General features: G+C 35.0%; 1 protein-coding gene and 1 non-coding gene across 2 annotated transcripts in view; one reads left to right on the top strand and one right to left on the bottom strand.

Annotated features, from left to right (window-relative positions):
- EIF3H (eukaryotic translation initiation factor 3 subunit H) overlaps positions 1–16,998 on the top strand; it is a 97,288-nt gene that overhangs the window by 50,462 nt on the left and 29,828 nt on the right. The window lies entirely within an intron of this gene.
- On the bottom strand, positions 16,562–16,646 carry TRNAQ-UUG (transfer RNA glutamine (anticodon UUG)). The gene has a single exon. It is a non-coding gene; the product is annotated as a tRNA-Gln (tRNA).

Raw genomic sequence — 16,998 nt, 5'->3', positions numbered from 1 at the left:
TGGGGTAACGGGGAGAGGGAGAGGGAGAGAATCTCTAAGCAGGCTCTGGAGCCAGATGCAGGGCTTGATCTCATGACTGTCAGAACATGACCTGAGCTGAAATCAAGAGTTGAACACTTAACCAACTGAGTCACCCTGAGACATATTTTTAAGGGAATACTTCAGAGGGCTTTTTTTGGTGGTGTGCTACCATTTTTGTTGAAAATATGTGAATTTAGTAAATAGGCTTGTATAAACATAGACTGCCCTTCTTTAAGGATATATACACTGAAAAGAAGGTGAAATCCAAATGAGGGGCATAGGAGTGTGAGGAGGACCCAACTTTTCACATTGTACATACTGAATTTTGAAAGATAGGCATGTGTTATTTAGGGGAAAACTTATAGAATGAATATAAGTGGGCAGATAATTTTACGTTGTCTTACTCTGATGTTGAGGCTTGCAGGCTGTTTCCTTGGTAAGTTATTGCCTAGTGTTAAGTGTAGATGACTTTGCGTTTGTTGGTTGAACCTCTTTATTTTTTTTGAATCTGTGTTTTGGGAGGAGGTTTAATAGATAAAACAATTTTATGTAAAAAGTATAAATTTCCATTTAAACTGCACTACAATGGACTCTTGACATTCACAGATTTATAATTCTTACTTCCATCATGGGTTCAAGGTGATTTAGTGAATTGGCCTAGCAGGCTGCCTAGTTTAGTATTCAGCATCCACTTACCAATGCAGCAGTGTGATTTTCTATTCATTATCATGTTGTGGGTGATACCATTTGAAAAGCGTTAACACTTTATTTCTAGAAAAATGGCTGTGGAAATAGCCACCCCTTACTCTTTAGGGAGGCTGTTCTATTAAGTTGTCACTTATAATTATGAAGCAACAGTTGCTGAAATTTGCTGATATAAGTGATGTTGACGTATTTACATTTAGGTTTCCACAAATTGAACATTCACTATATTTTTAGATATACTTTACCTCTGGTTATGTAGCATAGTCAAATTTGTTATTTTGACTTCCCAATAAATTCTTGCATCCTTGTTACTGAAGGCCAAAAACTTACCTAGTTTTCAGGATACATAACATTTTGGTTTAATTGCATGCCTTTCTGGACATGAGCTTTGGATACTTAAAGATTTGGGCTTTAAGAAATCTTTACAAAGTTGGTTACATTGACATATACATTAATTTCACTTTACTCCCAAGTAGAAAGAGGTAAGAAGGAATTACGGTGTTGACATAAGAATAAAATTAATTTAAGGGGTGCCTGGGTGGCTTAGTCGGTTAAGCGTCTGACTTTCGCTTAGGTCATGATCTCTCAGTTCGTGGGTTCGAGCCCCGGGTCGGGCTCTGTGCTGACTGCCAGCTCAGAGCCTGGAGCCTGTTTCAGTCTGTGACTCCCTCTCTCTCTGACCCTCCCCTGCTCACGCTCTCTCTCTCCTAGAAATAAATAAAACATTAAAAAAAAAAGAATAAAATTAATTTAAGCTTTATGCCAGATAGAAGAATTTAGGATTTATTAAGAAGACATAAGAGATTGTAGATACCAGTTGAAGACTTGCTGTTCTCTCAGTATCTCTTAAGTTTGATATTGAATTATTTTTAAAGTATTTTAATACCTCACCTCAGAGAATAAATTCATTAAACATATTATTATAAATAGTATTTCTGAATAAATGTCTATCACAATATAAAATCAAAATGCAATGTGAGTGGCAGGAAAAAAGTTTCTTTCCTGAAGAACAGATTATATCTTTTTCCTGAGTGTTCCTTAATTGTGTTTTAAGTCTTACTATTGTACCAAAACATTCTCCATGTTTTGCCTAAGTTCCAGTTAGGCTAGATTTTAAAACAATACTTACTTTTAGTCAAAGGTAATAAGCCAGGTGGTCTTTTGTAGGAATTATTAAATTTAATTGGTCTTTACTGATAGTTTTAAAATATAGATATATGTATGTGTATATGTGTGTGTTTGAGTGTGTCTGTGTGTGTGTGTAGGTGATGCACTTTTGTAAATCTCATAGTCTTTTAAAATGTACTGAGAATTTGCCGCTAAGGAATCTTGGGTAAGTCTTTATGAAGTGACTTACTTAGTTTATTTCATATGAAATAAACTTAGGTGATATTTCATATTATTGAAATCATGTTGAACTTTTATTAGATTTAAGGAGCCTTTCAGAGTGCTTGCAAAATTAATGTGATTATTTTTCTATTCTTATCATTGTAGTCTGTTAGATTTAGTTTGGTCCAGTAGGTAAAACCCGTGGTGCTAGAGTGAGATCCTAGGGAGGATCCATAGGAGGTTGTTAGTCTAGAAAGCAAGATCTTACCCACCAGTGTAAAACAGTGAGTACTAGAAAGAGGAAATTCATATTCATGATTTTACTAGTTATGAATAAAGCTCTCATCCAAGAGGAATAATATAAAAATTATGGTGTTTGTACTTACATCAGACAAGATAGACTTTTTAAGACTAACAGAAGACAAAGAAGGACACTAATAATCATAAAGGGAACATTCCAACAAGAAGATTAACAGTTGTAATGATGGAATAAATCCAAAACCAGCCAAAGTCAAACTTTCACTCTTTGCAGATGATATGATACTCTATATGGAACACCCAAAAGATTCAGTGAAAAAACTGCTAGAACTGACTCATGAATTCAGCAAAGTCACAGGATATAAAATCAATGCACAGAAATCAGTTGCATTCCTATACACCAATAATGAAGTAACAGAAAGAGAATTCCAGGAATTGATCCCATTTACAATTACACCAAAATCCATTAAATACTTAGGAATAAACATAACCAAAGAGGTGAAAAATCACTACACTAAAAACTATAGAAAACTTATGAAGTTTATAGCAATACAGGACTACCTCCAGAAGCAAGAAAAATCTCAATCTACCTTACACTTAAAAGAGCTAGAAAGAGAAGAACAAGCAAAACCTTAAGCCAGGAAGGAAATAAAGATTCAAGCAGAAATAAATGAAACAGAAACTTAAAAAAAAAAAATTGATCAATGAAACTAGGAGATGGTACTTTGGAAAGATCAACAAAATCGATAAACTTTTAGCCAGATTCAAAAAAAAAAAGAGAGAAACTCAAATAAACAAAACCAGAAATGAAAGAAGAGAAATAATAACCAACACCAAAGAAATACAAAAGATTATAAAAAATATTATGAAAAATTACATGACAGCAAATTGGACAACCTAGAAGAAATGAATAAATTCCTAGAAACCTATAGCCTCCCAAAACTGAAGGAGGAAGAAACAGAAAATTTGAATAGACCAGTTACCAGCAATGAATTTGAATCAGTAATCAAAAAACCACAACAGAAGTCCAGGACCAGACAGCTTCATAGGTAAATTCTAAAGATTTGAAGAAGAGCTAATACCTATTATTCTCATACTAGTCCAAAAAAAGTGAAGAGGAAAGAAACCTTCCAAATTCATTCTGTGAGGCCAGTATTATCTTGATACCAAAATCTGATAAAAACGCTGCAAAAAGAGGAGAACTACAGGCCAATATCTCATATATGCAAAAATCATCAAAATATTAGCAATCTATATCCAACAATACTTTAAAAACATTATTCACCATGATCAATGGGATTTATTCCTGGGATGGAAGCGTGGTTCAATATTTGCAAATCAGTCAATGTTATACATCATGTCAACAAGAAAAAGCATAAAAAAACCATATGATCATTTCAAGAGATGCAGAAAAAGCATTTGACAGAAGTACTACATCCAAACCCTCAACAAAGTAGGTTTAGAGGGAACATACCTCAACATAAAATGGCCAACATTGGAAAAAAACCCACAGCTGACATCATACTCAATGGGGGGAAATGTCAGGATTAAGACAAAGATTACTCTTGTTCAGTAAGTTCACAGGATACAAAATCAATACACAGAAATCCATTACATTTCTATACACTAATAATGAAGCATCAGAAAGAGAAATTAGGAAAACAATCCCATTAACAATTACACTCAAAATAATAAAATACAGAGGAATAAGCTTCACCAAGGAGGTGAAAAAACCTGAACTCTGAAAAGTATAAAACATGGATGAAATAAGTTGAAAATACAAATAAATTGAAAGATGCTCATGAATTGGAAGAATTAATGTTAAAATGTCTATATTGTCCCTACCCAAAGCAGATTTTTTGTAATCCCTATCAAAGTACCAATAGGATTTTTCACAGAACTAAAACAATCTTAAAAATTGTATGGACCCACAAAAGACCCGAAATAGCCAAAGCACTCTTGGGGGGGGAAAAACAAAAGAGCAAAAGTGGATGTATCATAATTACATATTTGAAGTTATACTACAAAACTGCGGTAATCAAAACAGTATGATACTGGCAGAAAAATAGACACATAAATCAATGGAACAGAATAGAAAGCCTGGGAATAAACCCACAGTTATATGGCCAATTAATCTTCAGCAAAGCAGGAAAGAATATGCAATCTGGAAAAGACAGTTTCTTCAACAAAAGGTGTTGGGAAAACTGAACAGCTACATGCAAAAGAGTGAAACTGGACCACTTTTATTACACCATATACAAAAATACACTCAAAATGGATTAAGGACCTAAATGTGAGACTTGGAATCATAAAAATTCTAGAAGAGAGCACAGGCAGTAATTTCTCTGACATTGGCCATAGCGGCATTTTTTTCTAGATAAGTCTCTTAAGGAAACAGAAACAAGCAAAAATAAACTATTGGGACTACATCAAAATAAACTTTTATACTGTGAAGAAAACAGTCAATAAAACTAAAAGCCTACAGAAGGGGAGAAGACACTTGCAAATGACTTATCTGATGAAGGATTAGCATCCCAAATATATAAAGAACTTAACTCAACACTCAAAAAAGCAAATAATTCAGTTGAAAAATGGGCAGAAGACATCCAGATGCTCAACAGCCACATGAAAAGATGCTCAGCATCACTAATCCTCAGGGAAATGCAAATCAAAACCACACCTGAGCTGTTACCTGATACCTTTCAGAATGGCTAAAATTATAAAACAAAAGAAATAAGGGTTGATGAGGATGTGGAGGAAAGGGAACACTTCTTGAGCAATATTGGTGGGAATGCAAACTGGTACAGCACCTGTGGAAAACGTTATGGAGAGTCCTCAAAAAGTTAAAAATAGGACTACCCTATAATCCAGTAATTGCACTACTGGGTATTTACCCAGAAAATACAAAAACTTAATTCAAAGAGATATATGCACTCCTATGTTTATTGCAGCATTATTTACAATAGATAAATTCTGAAGCAGCCCAAGTGTCCATCAATGATGGATGAATAAATAAGTGGTGAAACACACACACACACACACACACACACACACACACACACACACTAGAATATTACTGAACCGTATAGATGAATGAACTCTTGCCATTTGCAACAACATGGATGGATCTAGAGAGTATAATGCTAAATAAAATAAGTCATAAGCCTTCACTAATAGAATTTAAGAAAAACAAATGAAGAAAAAAATATACAAACCAAAAAACAGACTCTTAATTATAGAGAACAGACTGATGGTTATCAGAGGGGAGGTGGATGGAGGATGCGTGAAATAGGTGAAGGAGATTAAGAGTCTGTTTACTTAATGAGCACTGATTAATGTATAGAACTGTTGAATCACTATATTGTGCACCTTAAACTAATATAACACTGTATGTTAACTATACTGGATTTAAAATAAAAAGTTGTGTTTAATCTATTGAATCTTAAATTTCCAAATGGAAACTTTATACACCTCCCCCCTTTTAGGATGAGTATTTCTTTTGTAGGATTTATTACATTTTATATTTCATGGAGCCTGGGTGGTTTAGTCAGTTGAGCATCCGACTTTGCCTCAGGTTGTGATCTCATGTTTGTGAGTTTTGTGAGTTGAGCCCTGCATCAAGTGTGCTGCTGTCAGCCCAGAGCCTGCTTCAGATCATCTGTACGCACTCTGTCTCTGCCCCTCCCCTGCTCGCATTCTGTCTTCTGAAAAATAAAATAAACACTAAAAATTTTTTTACAAATTTATTTGTAGGTAGGGCTTCTTGGTAGTAGTGTTTTGAGGGAAAATTTAAACAATTGAAGAATATAATGTGGTAGTGAGGAAATGTAAATTTAGTACATGTTGAACAACCAAAAGAAAGTAATGTAAGACAGTACATATACTTGGAGTATCCTCAGGGCTTTTTAGCTTTTTAGACCTTCCCCCTACTGAAAACCAGATTGGTATAGAATGGGGAGTAAATCAGAACTAAAAGGTGACATTTTGGTCTTGAACTGGAGACTATATTAGTGGCATTTCATTAAATGTATAGTATATATGTATATCATGGATAAAATGGGCAAATGGGTTGTTATTTATAAATGGAAAATGAAGGTTCTTATATTTCCTAAATTATTTTAACCAAATGTTTGGTCTCATTAGGAGTGGCCATCAAACTTCTTAACGTAGTAAACTGTGTTTACATCAGGGCTATTTTATCTTTGATCTAAGAATGCTGGGAAACAGGGACTGCCTAGGTGGCTTAGTTGGTTAAGCACTGACTCTTGATTTTGGCTCAGGTTATGATCTCATGGTTTGTGAGATTGAGCCCTTCATCAGGGTCCCAAGCACGGAGCCTGCTTGGGATTCTCTCTTTCTCCCTCTCTGCCCCTTTTCCGCTTGTACTTGTGCTCACAGGCTTTCTCTCTCTCCCTCTCAAAAAAAAAAAAAAAAAAAAAAAAAAACCTAAAAAAAAAAAAAAGAAATGCTGGGAAACAAAAAGTTTACCTGAATAAGCATTGGGGTTGAATATATTCTCTGAGACACAACACTATCACTAATTTTGATGAAACTTGCTGTGGACTTAGCAATGATACATGTTCGTATTCTCACATTTTATTTGCTTCTCAGAGCCTTTAATGTGTTGAGAATAATGAATGGGTTTTGTATTCACTTGTATTCACTTGCTTCATGTAACAGATATCCTTAAAACATTTTCTACCTGTGTTTTCACTTTTTTCTTTATTTAAGATGAATGCAGAGAGCAGAACTAATCTTTGAGTATTTGCTTATCTAATTATATTAGATGTTTTTCTTCTATACACTGAAAATTTGAAGAAAAGTAGGTGATGATTAAATCCCAATGTAAATCACTCTAGATAATGGTAGTTAATGGTAGTTAGGGTGAGAATGTTTCAGCAATCTGGAAGAGTTAGTAAATCTAGTACTCCCTTTCCTGGGCTTATTAAATGTCTGTTATAGTAACCTTCAAGAAATTACTTCAGCTTAGAACTTCTTTTCAAACTTCTTGTATCTCCTTCCCACCCCCCACATATTTCCAATAAGTGCTATTATTGGTGAGGTTGAGGGATAAAGGAAGAGAGGAGCTGTTTTTCTTTTTGATTGTTTAATTCAGAAATGTATAGTCATATAAAAATATAATTAGGCTATTCTATCATCTACTTTATTACCTCTAAACAGATGAGGGTAGAAAAATTGTTTTCATCTATGTTAGTGAATTTTACGCATTTTTAAAAACAACTTTTTGGCATATGATTCCTGTACCATACAATTCATCTATTTTAAGTATATAACTCATTGTTTTTTAGTATATCCACAGATATATGCAGCTATCACTGCAATTTTAGAACATTTTCATCATCTCACAAAGAAATCTTGTACCATTAGCTGTCGCCTCCCTGTTCCTGACCTTTCACTTCTAGCCTTAAGCAACTACCCATCTGCTTTCTGTTTCTATATAGGTCTCTGTTTTGTACATTTCATATGAATGCAATCATATTTTGTGTGGTCTTTTGTGATTTACTTCTTTCACGTAGCATGTTTTCAGGGTTCACCCCTTTTGTATCATGTATCAGTACTTCAGTCTTTTTTTGGTATACATACTTTTAAATTGTAAAATGTGCCTATAATAGAACTTGTCATTTAAACAATTTAAAAAAAATTTTTTTAATGTTTATTTTTGAGAGAGAGAGACAGACAGACACGGAGTGCAAGTCGGGGAGGAGCAGAGAGAGAGAGGGAGACACAGAATCTGAAACAGCCTCCAGGCTCTGAGCTGTCAGCACAGAACCCAGTGCCGGGCTCAAACCCACGAGCAGCAAGATCATGACCTGAGATGAAGTCTGATGCTTATCCGGCAGAGCCACCCAGGTGCCCCTGGATGCCCTGTACATTTAAACAATTTTTTAAATGTACAGTTACGTGGCATTAATTATAGTCCTTATGTTGTACAGCCATTACCGCTGTTTACAAAACTTAGTCATCACTCCAGACAGAATATCTATTAAGCAGTAACTTCTCATTCCTTTTCCCTGAAGCTCCTGATAACCTTTAATCTACTTTCTGTCTATATGAATTTGACTTTCCTGGCCACCTCATATAAGTAGAATCATGTAGTATCTGTCCATTTGTGTCTGGCTTTCAGAATCTTCAACATTTTTTATGTTCATCCATTTTGTAGCATGTATCAGAACTTCATTCTTTGTTATGGCTGAGTAATATTCCAGATTTGTTTAATTATTAGTGGATTGACATTGGGGTGTTATGCTGCTATAAACACTTCTATACAAGTTTCTGTGTGGGCATTATGTAGTAATTTCTATTGGGTATATACTTAGGAGGGAATTGCTGGGTTGTATGGTAACCATGTATAATCAATTGAGGAAGTACCAGACTTTTCTAACATGACTAGACCACTTGCACATTATTATTATTTTTAAATCAAGGTAGTCATTAATTTTGAACTATTTGCCTCATTAAAAAAATACTACTTCACATATCCTATTAACAGCATGTTTATTGGATAATCTATTTACAGAAGTACATAAAACAAATGTGGTTTAATGAATGATTATAAAGCCATTATTCACATAACCACTACTTTGGTCAAGAAATAGAACATGGATTGCATACCACATCTCCTTTAGTGTTATGGCCTGGTTACATCTTCCTTGTGTTTCCCCCTAAGTAGTGTTCTGACTGTTCTGAACTTTATCTTTTATAGGTTTGCCAACTATGTTTATATGCATTATGCATTCAGTTTCATGATTTTGAACTTCATAATCGTAATGACAATGTGGGTTTTCTTTATGTCTTACTCCTTTTACTCAGCATTATATTTGTGAGGTTCACCTTCTGCAATGTATTCATTTTCTGTCACTATATTTTACTGCATGTTATTAGAGCTAGTACTTGAGCATATTCAGAAGAAGGTATCTACTGTTCAATATGTTTGTGGTGAGTTTGATAATGGTTGCTTGTTATAAAGTTTTTGGAACTTTCCTCCTGTTATTCAAAGGTTTTTTTTTTTTTTAGTTTTCTCCAATGATACAAATTATCATAGAGATAGAAGTGAGGGAAATAAGGGAGTTAAATTGGACTGGCTAAATATGGTATTTATCTTTATTTTTTATTGCTCTGCACGGACCGTAACATTTTGTTGTGTTACATTTAAGCTGTCGTCAGAATGTGTCTCTTGACCTTTTGAAGTACTTTATTTTTAACTATCCTTAACTTGTATTATAAGTATATGTGGGTAGTAGTCAGACCTGATTCACTGTAGATTAGCATCTTGGGCATTGTAGGTTTCTTATGTGAATGAATGATTGCTTTTGTAACTAAATTTCTATTAAAAATAACTTTTAAAAGGAATCATGAAATAAATAACTTAGTCACTCTCATTGTTAGAAGTTTTTAAAAATTTAGTAGTTTTCAGTAGATTCTAAAGTTATTCCAGAAACGAAAGCAGCCGTGGGAAAAACAGTTTGGAAATGATGTAGTTTTAAAACCCTATAAAAGTGCTCCAGATTAAACAAATGTCTCCTGGCCCTTCTAACTTTAAAAAAAAAAAAAAAAAAATTAAAACCAAGTAGAAAACACTCCATAAAGTCTGTCAAATGGCTGCATTAATTTCTCTTGAATTCCTCTGTCTTTAGATGATATAATAACCAAATAATGTAATTATAAATTGTAGCAGTTGTTTATTTGAAAACTTGCTGATTGCACTATTGATTTGTGATCTTAGGACACCGGTTTGTGATTTGTGTCTCTTGCTGGGGCTCCAAGGTTAGGGCAGGCAGGATGTGGATTTCTTGTCTTTTTGTTGAATGTAAACGCTGTTGATTCTCACCAATTAAAGTTGTTTTGAGATAATTCTTTAATACAGTGTACATCTAAAATGCTTTTTAGAATTGATATTTTGTTGATGGCACACTTACTTTTTGCATGAGCCCCCCTTAAAGGTAACATGTGAAGTTGTTGAGTATATTCTGTTTTTCATGTTAACTGCTCAGTGTCCACATGCCTAACTTCAGGCCTTTCTTATCATCTCAGGCCTGAATTATTACAGTAGCCTCATAAAGGTTTCTTTGTCCAAGACTTTTCTTTTCCTTTTTAGTCCATCTTCCAGTCCAAAATGATGCTTTAAAACAGAAGTCTGAGAGTGTCACTATCCCCTGCCCCCGCACCCCCGCCCTTTAAAACCCTTCTCTGGCACCTTCTTGCCTGCACAGTAATAAAGTCCAAGTCTCTCCCTGGCCTGTGGTCCTTTGAGATTCGTCTCAGGCCTTTGTTTCTGCCTTATTTCCTGTTCGTTCTTCTCTGCACATCATATGGTATGAGATTGTTTATAGAGTTCCCTAAAAATTCTGTCTCTCTCACACTTTGCCTTTGCATAGTGGTTTTCTTAGGCTGGAATACTGCTTTCACTTTTTCTGCCTGTGAAGCTCTTGCCCATCCTTCAGAAACCAGCACAGGTTTTGAACCTCTTTAAAGCCTTTCCCAATGCCCTTGGTCCCATAGTCCCCTGGCATTAATTCTGTACCCTGTGTATCTATTGAATTTATCATAGGGTGTTGTTGATGTGGCTTTCTTACCTACTGTGAACTGCTTGAAGGCAAGGCCTGTGTCTCAGTTCAAGGCTGGCTGTCAGTTTTTACCGTAATGCCTAGAAATAGAGATGGGTGCTCAGAAAATACTGGTGGAAATCATCTGGAATTGGAATCGGAACTCAGTCTGTAATGATTTTAATTATCTTTTTCACAATCTCCTGTTTTTAATATAGTATGGGTGACTTGAGCCCACTTGGTCACTCATCTTTCATTTTCTAGGATATGTAGATTATTCTTTCTGATTAGTAGGTAGTCAAGATATGCACAGAACCTCTACACCATAAACAAAATTCACTCCACAGGGCTTATCATTGACTTTGAACTTGGTGTAAAATCACTTCCTGATGTCATGGTAAATGTTTTATATTTTAAGTAATATGGTTTTAATCCAGAATATGGAACCCAAAATAAGTTTCATAAGTCACACTTGTAAACTATCCCCTAAGGCATTTGTGATTAGTTCTTTAGTCCAGTAGTTAATCGGCAGAAATGGAAGTTAAGTATTCATTCTCTTCATTGATGACTTCCTGTGTTTAATAGTAGGATTAGTCTGTAATTGTATTCTCTTTTCTACTGTCAGTAAAGTTTATTATATTAAAATCCTGGGTAAAATGCAATGTCTCTTGCTTGGGTACTAATGGAAGTAGCTGATAGCATGATGGAAACATTTTATTTCTAAACACTTTTCAGTTTGCAGTTGATTTCTATTACTCTAGGGGACTGATCCTTCACAGCTGTTAGAAAATGTAAGTGGGTTCCTCTCCTGCTGTGCAGATCTTTCCTTGTTTGGGAACCTTTGATGGCACAGTAGGGGCTTTTAAAAGCGTCACAAATGTAAGGCAATTTATACTGTGGTAAGCATAGAATTTTGTTGTTGCTGTTTATGGCAGAAAATAGAAAGTTAAAAGTAAATGGAGGAGAAAGGCTGCTGAGCATGGTGTGCTTGTGAAAGCAGCCTTTTTTGAATTGATAATGCCATCTCTTCGGATTATCTGGACTTTCTAGTTTTCCTTTCCTGTTTCTTCTACTCCAGATTCTCTTGTGGGTGAATTGAAAATAAAAGCAGGATAGATTGATGAATCACAGACAAGAATTAGCACACATCCTGTCTTGATTAATGCCTACGTTAATGTACTGGGGGAGAGATGTGATCAGCAATCGCAAAGTAGAAGGAGTCTATTGAATAGGTATGTGTTTTGAACTGAAGTGTGTACTTATTATAGAAATATTTCTCCCAAGCACTCTGTGAGGCTTAGTTGTTAGCACATTGCTGAGAAAAAGAAAGCACTCTGTGGCTGAAGAAGGTGCTTCTTTATTTAGTACCTTTTTATTCTCAGTTGTGCCTTTACTACTTAGCATTGAGATTAGAGCTATCACATTGGAATACTAACCTAAGCAACAGATGTGATCCTGAAGCACATTATACACTTTACCAGATGTTCCATTTGTCTTTAGGGCAAACTTCTGGTTATTTTCTAGTATGAAACACTGTAAGGAATCAGAATTTAAAGTTTATTTTAGACATACTCTGGTTGCTTATAAATAAGAGAAACAAAAGGCACAGTCTTTTATAACCTGAAAGACTGGGTGATTTGCATAATATCAAGTAAGTTGTGCCCCAGCTACATTTTATAAATATTTTTCTAGTTGATATTGCATCTGCTTTCTGTATTGAAAATTTTGGGAAATAGGTATATTTCAAGAACTAACTCTTAGGAAACAAATAGTAAAATAGTGTTCGTTGTTGGTTGTGCTGCCTATATTTATGATTTGCATATTTCTTCAATAGAGCATTTGAAGCAGATATGAGTTCTTGCTAATTTGACAATTTAAACAATTTATAATTAAACAAATTGTGGATATTCTTAATCATAACATCTGCAGGATGTTGATTTATAAACACTGTAAAATGCTATGTTGTTTTCGTGCTATGCATACTTCCTGTAGTATATGCTTACAGTTCAAAAGAATTACATTCTTATCTATTTCCTTCAATCTTTGAATTTTAGCGCTAGTCATAATTTTGAGTCTGGAAAAGATTTCATGATATTCCAAATTTCTGTGTTTTTCCTTCCCATCAATAACAGTCTAACAGTTTTATGTAACATTAAGGAGTGCTGTTTTATAAAAATAGCAGTAGTATCTAAGGCGAAATGCATCATCATGTGTCTTTGGAATGATAGGAATAAAATAGCTGCAGAGTAACTTTAAATGTGTATTAATTGAGAAAAGGGAGGAATCACACTGTCTTTTGGAAATTTTCCTTTATTTGTGTTCATTGTACGTCTTCATTTTAGGGGAGATTCAGCAAGAAGAGTTTTAAAGTAGATGTATTATTTGAGAAGATACACTCTCTGTTCTTTCTACTTTGAATCAAATATTTTGGAAAACGCCCTCATGTCTGTAAGACTTCCATCTGGTGAGAACTTGATCCTTTCCGCCCAGTTTCATCTTGGCTCTCTCCAGAGGTTGTAGCATAAGAGCTTCTCTTTAAGATTCAAATCGAACAAAGGTAGGCTCTTTATTATAATCAAATGAAGGTTTATAGATTTGTGATTAGCTCTTTTTCCAGATAGGGAATTATTAGAGGCCAGTCATATTTTACGCTTTTAAACTCTCTTGTACAATTGTCCTCCACTAGTGGACAATTCCTTATACTTTCTTTGTAAAATGGGAGTAATAACTGTATCTACATCATAGAACTGTTGGGAGGGTTATCACAAATACATGTGAAGTATGGAAGCTACCAATAAATGCAGGCTATTATTAGTCATATTATGGCTTTAAAAAATAATAAAGATAGCTAAAATTAGAAATAATGTAGCATATATAACCTGCATGATTATATGTCATTCAGTGCTGATAGGATCTTAGCATTTATAAAACAGTGACGTCACTATTTCTTATAGCTTTTTCTGTGAATATTGATATCAGTCATTTTCTTATTAAAAAGTTTGTATGATTTAGGGGCGCCTGGGTGGCTTAGTCGGTTAAGCGTCTGACTTTCGCTTAGGTCATGATCTCGCAGTTCGTGGGTTCGAGCCCCGTGTCGGGCTCTGTGCTGACTGCCAGCTCAGAGCCTGGAGCCTGTTTCAGAGTCTGTATCTCCTTCTCTCTCTGACCCTCCCCTGCTCACGCTGTCTCTCTCTCTCTCCTAGAAATTAAAAAAACAAAGTTTGTATGATTTAAATAAACATTTTTAGATTATGTCATCCATCCCTATGCACACATCATTGCCAGATTGAGAAAGTTAAATAGAAATTGTTATGGGCTAACAAATTTTACATGTTGTTGGTGTCCTTTAAATTCTATTTGTTGAAGCCCTAACCCCCCAGTGTGATGGTATTTGCAGATATGGCTATTGGGAGGTAACTAGAGTTAAATGAAATCCTGAGTCTAGAATCGTAGTCCGATATGATTCAAGTCCTTACAAGAAGAGATGCTGGAGAACTTGTGCACTCATTCTTTCAACCATGTGAGGACACAGGGAGAAGTAGGGCAGCCAGGAGGATGGCTCTGACCAGGAACTGAAGGAGGCAACACTTTGATCTTTGGACTTCCCAGCCTCCAGATCTGCGAGAAAATAAATTTCTATTGTTTAAGCCACCTGGTATGTGGTATTTTGTTATTGCTGCCCAAGCAAAATAATGTATAAAGAAGTGAAGCTCAAAATTGGGTAAACAGATATGAGGTAGGGTAATCTCTCATACTAAGGAGATATATAGGGCATTGGGACAATGAAAAGGCCTTCTGTTTACTGTGTAGGTTATGGCTCTATCTGCCTTTATTTCTGATAGAGCAGATGTCTGCTGAAGTTTTTGTTTTATGCCGTCACCTGTAAAATGTTATTGTTTAGTAGATGGTAGGTACTATGAGATCTTTTGACCTTAAATATTCATGCAAGTTTAGTTAATTTCTCTGGACAAGCATTTAATGTACTAGTCATTATTCAGTGTGAGATGATTATCATCTAAACAGAGGTCTCTTTGGAAAAGTTCATGCATCACAACTATAGCAAACAGCATATCATAGCATTTCATTTGTGTAGATTTTCTTGATTAAGTTGTTGAATAGAAATAATAGACAATTGGAAGGTAAGATTTTCTTCCTAAGAAATTAAATATATCCTGCTCAAGTGGCTTCATACCACTTTGCAAATCATTAGTAGATTCCATTTTAATTTTGTAGGGAAGGTAAATTTATTAGGTACAAACATTTAGAATCTTTTTTTACTTTTTACATGTTGTGATTAATTTAACCAGAATATGTACCTTCTACTCTCTTGAAATGCGACCTGCAAAGTGTTTTGTGAGAGCATTTGAACCATGTTGCCTCTGGACACAGGACTATCTTTTAAAAAAATTTTTTTAATGTTTATTTTTGAGAGAGAGAAGGGGGGTTGCGGAGAGAAGGAGAGCAAGCGTGAGCAGGGGAGGAGCAGAGAGAAAGGTAGACACAGAATCCGAAGCAGGCTCCAGGCTCTAAGCTGTCAGCACAGAGCTTGATGCTGGGCTCAAACCCTCGAACTGTGAGATCATGACCTGAGCTGAAGTCGGACATTCAACTGACTGAGCCACCCAGGTGCCCCAACAGGAATATCTTTTTAACGAGTTTTTGTTGCCTGGTTTTGAGAAGTCCTTGGAGAAAGTGTCTCAAACATTGCCTAATCTATATACAAGTAAAACAGGAGAGAAATGCTTGGAAAGAAAGACATGGTATTGAAATCAAATAAAATGGATGTTTGCTAATTATTGTTACCTTTTACTACTTCAAATGAGACACTATTCATTTAAGTTATGCTTTTGACCTCTATGTTTCAACCTGATTGCTAAACTTCCTTTTTTCCCAGTGAAATCCCTGAGAAGCACTCTTCTCATCTTTCCAGTACTTTCTTACTCAACAGCCTTCAACTAATTTTTAATTTTGCATTTTGCTGAGAGCTTAGTGTGGTTTGGATCTCTTCAGTATAATGGACAGTTCTGTAGTAAATAGACCCTACTTTCTGCTCTTTGATCTGAATATAGCCTTTGACATTATGAATTTCTGTCTTCTGGACCCTCTGCTGCAGTTCCATAGGAACATCTGGTTTACCTCTTGAAATGCTTCTGTTACTGAACTCCTCAAATTCTTGCATCTCTCTTTTGCTTTTTCTCTCCCTATCTTATCTGTATCTTTAAACTTAACTATCACTTTTGTGAGCATGTGAATTTTGTTATGAATTGAAGAACAGAATGTACTGTGTTTGAACTTTTAGCTCTTGCTAAGTTTTTCTTTCTTTAATGTTTTTTTTAATTATAAAAAGTTTATAGAATAATTTTTTAGACAATTTGGAAAACCGGAAAAGTTATTCATCTTATATCTCTTAACAGTGATTGTTAATGATTTGGTATATTTCCTTCAACTTAGAATGCTTTTTAAAATTAAACTGCTTAAAAATGTTAATGTTAGCGTTTTTATTACCTTTTGTGTTTGTTTCACATTATAGTACATATAGTGAATTTAAATAATCTTTGTCATTGTTAAAGCTGTACTGTGAAAACTTTTTTTTTTTAAATTTATTTTTGAGAGACAGACATCATGAGCAAGGGAGGATCAGTGAGAGAGGGAGACAAAGAATCTGAAACAAGCTGTCAGCATAGAGCCTGACATGGGGCTCGAACCCATGAACTGTGAGATCATGACCTGAGCCAAAGTCAGACGCTCAACCGACTGAGCCACCCAGGCGCCCCTGTACTATTAAAACTCTTAAACACATGAATGTATCACAGTTAAATAAATCTTCCTGTCACCAGAAATACTAAGTAGTTTCTAATTTTGATGACCACTTAATAGCATAACTTTTTTTTTTTTTTTCAAAATTTGAATTATAATCTTACCACTGATTTCTAGCAGAGGAATCAGTTATAGGGTGTAAACATTTTTATGGCATATTGAAAAGAATGTGGGTTTGGTACCTGGGAAAGGCAACTTTGAGTACTGGTGGTTACCTTTTTTATGAGGAGGTTACACATGTGACAAGTGGAAACACTAATACCTACTTCAATATGAAATATGGGGAGTATCTGACCTACTGATT

This window comes from Crocuta crocuta, unplaced genomic scaffold (assembly GCF_008692635.1).
Source record: "Crocuta crocuta isolate KB4526 unplaced genomic scaffold, BGI_CrCroc_1.0 scaffold448, whole genome shotgun sequence".
Taxonomy (NCBI): domain Eukaryota; kingdom Metazoa; phylum Chordata; class Mammalia; order Carnivora; family Hyaenidae; genus Crocuta; species Crocuta crocuta.
Note: the sequence above shows the minus strand (reverse complement) of the source record. Positions and strands in the feature narration are given on the sequence as shown.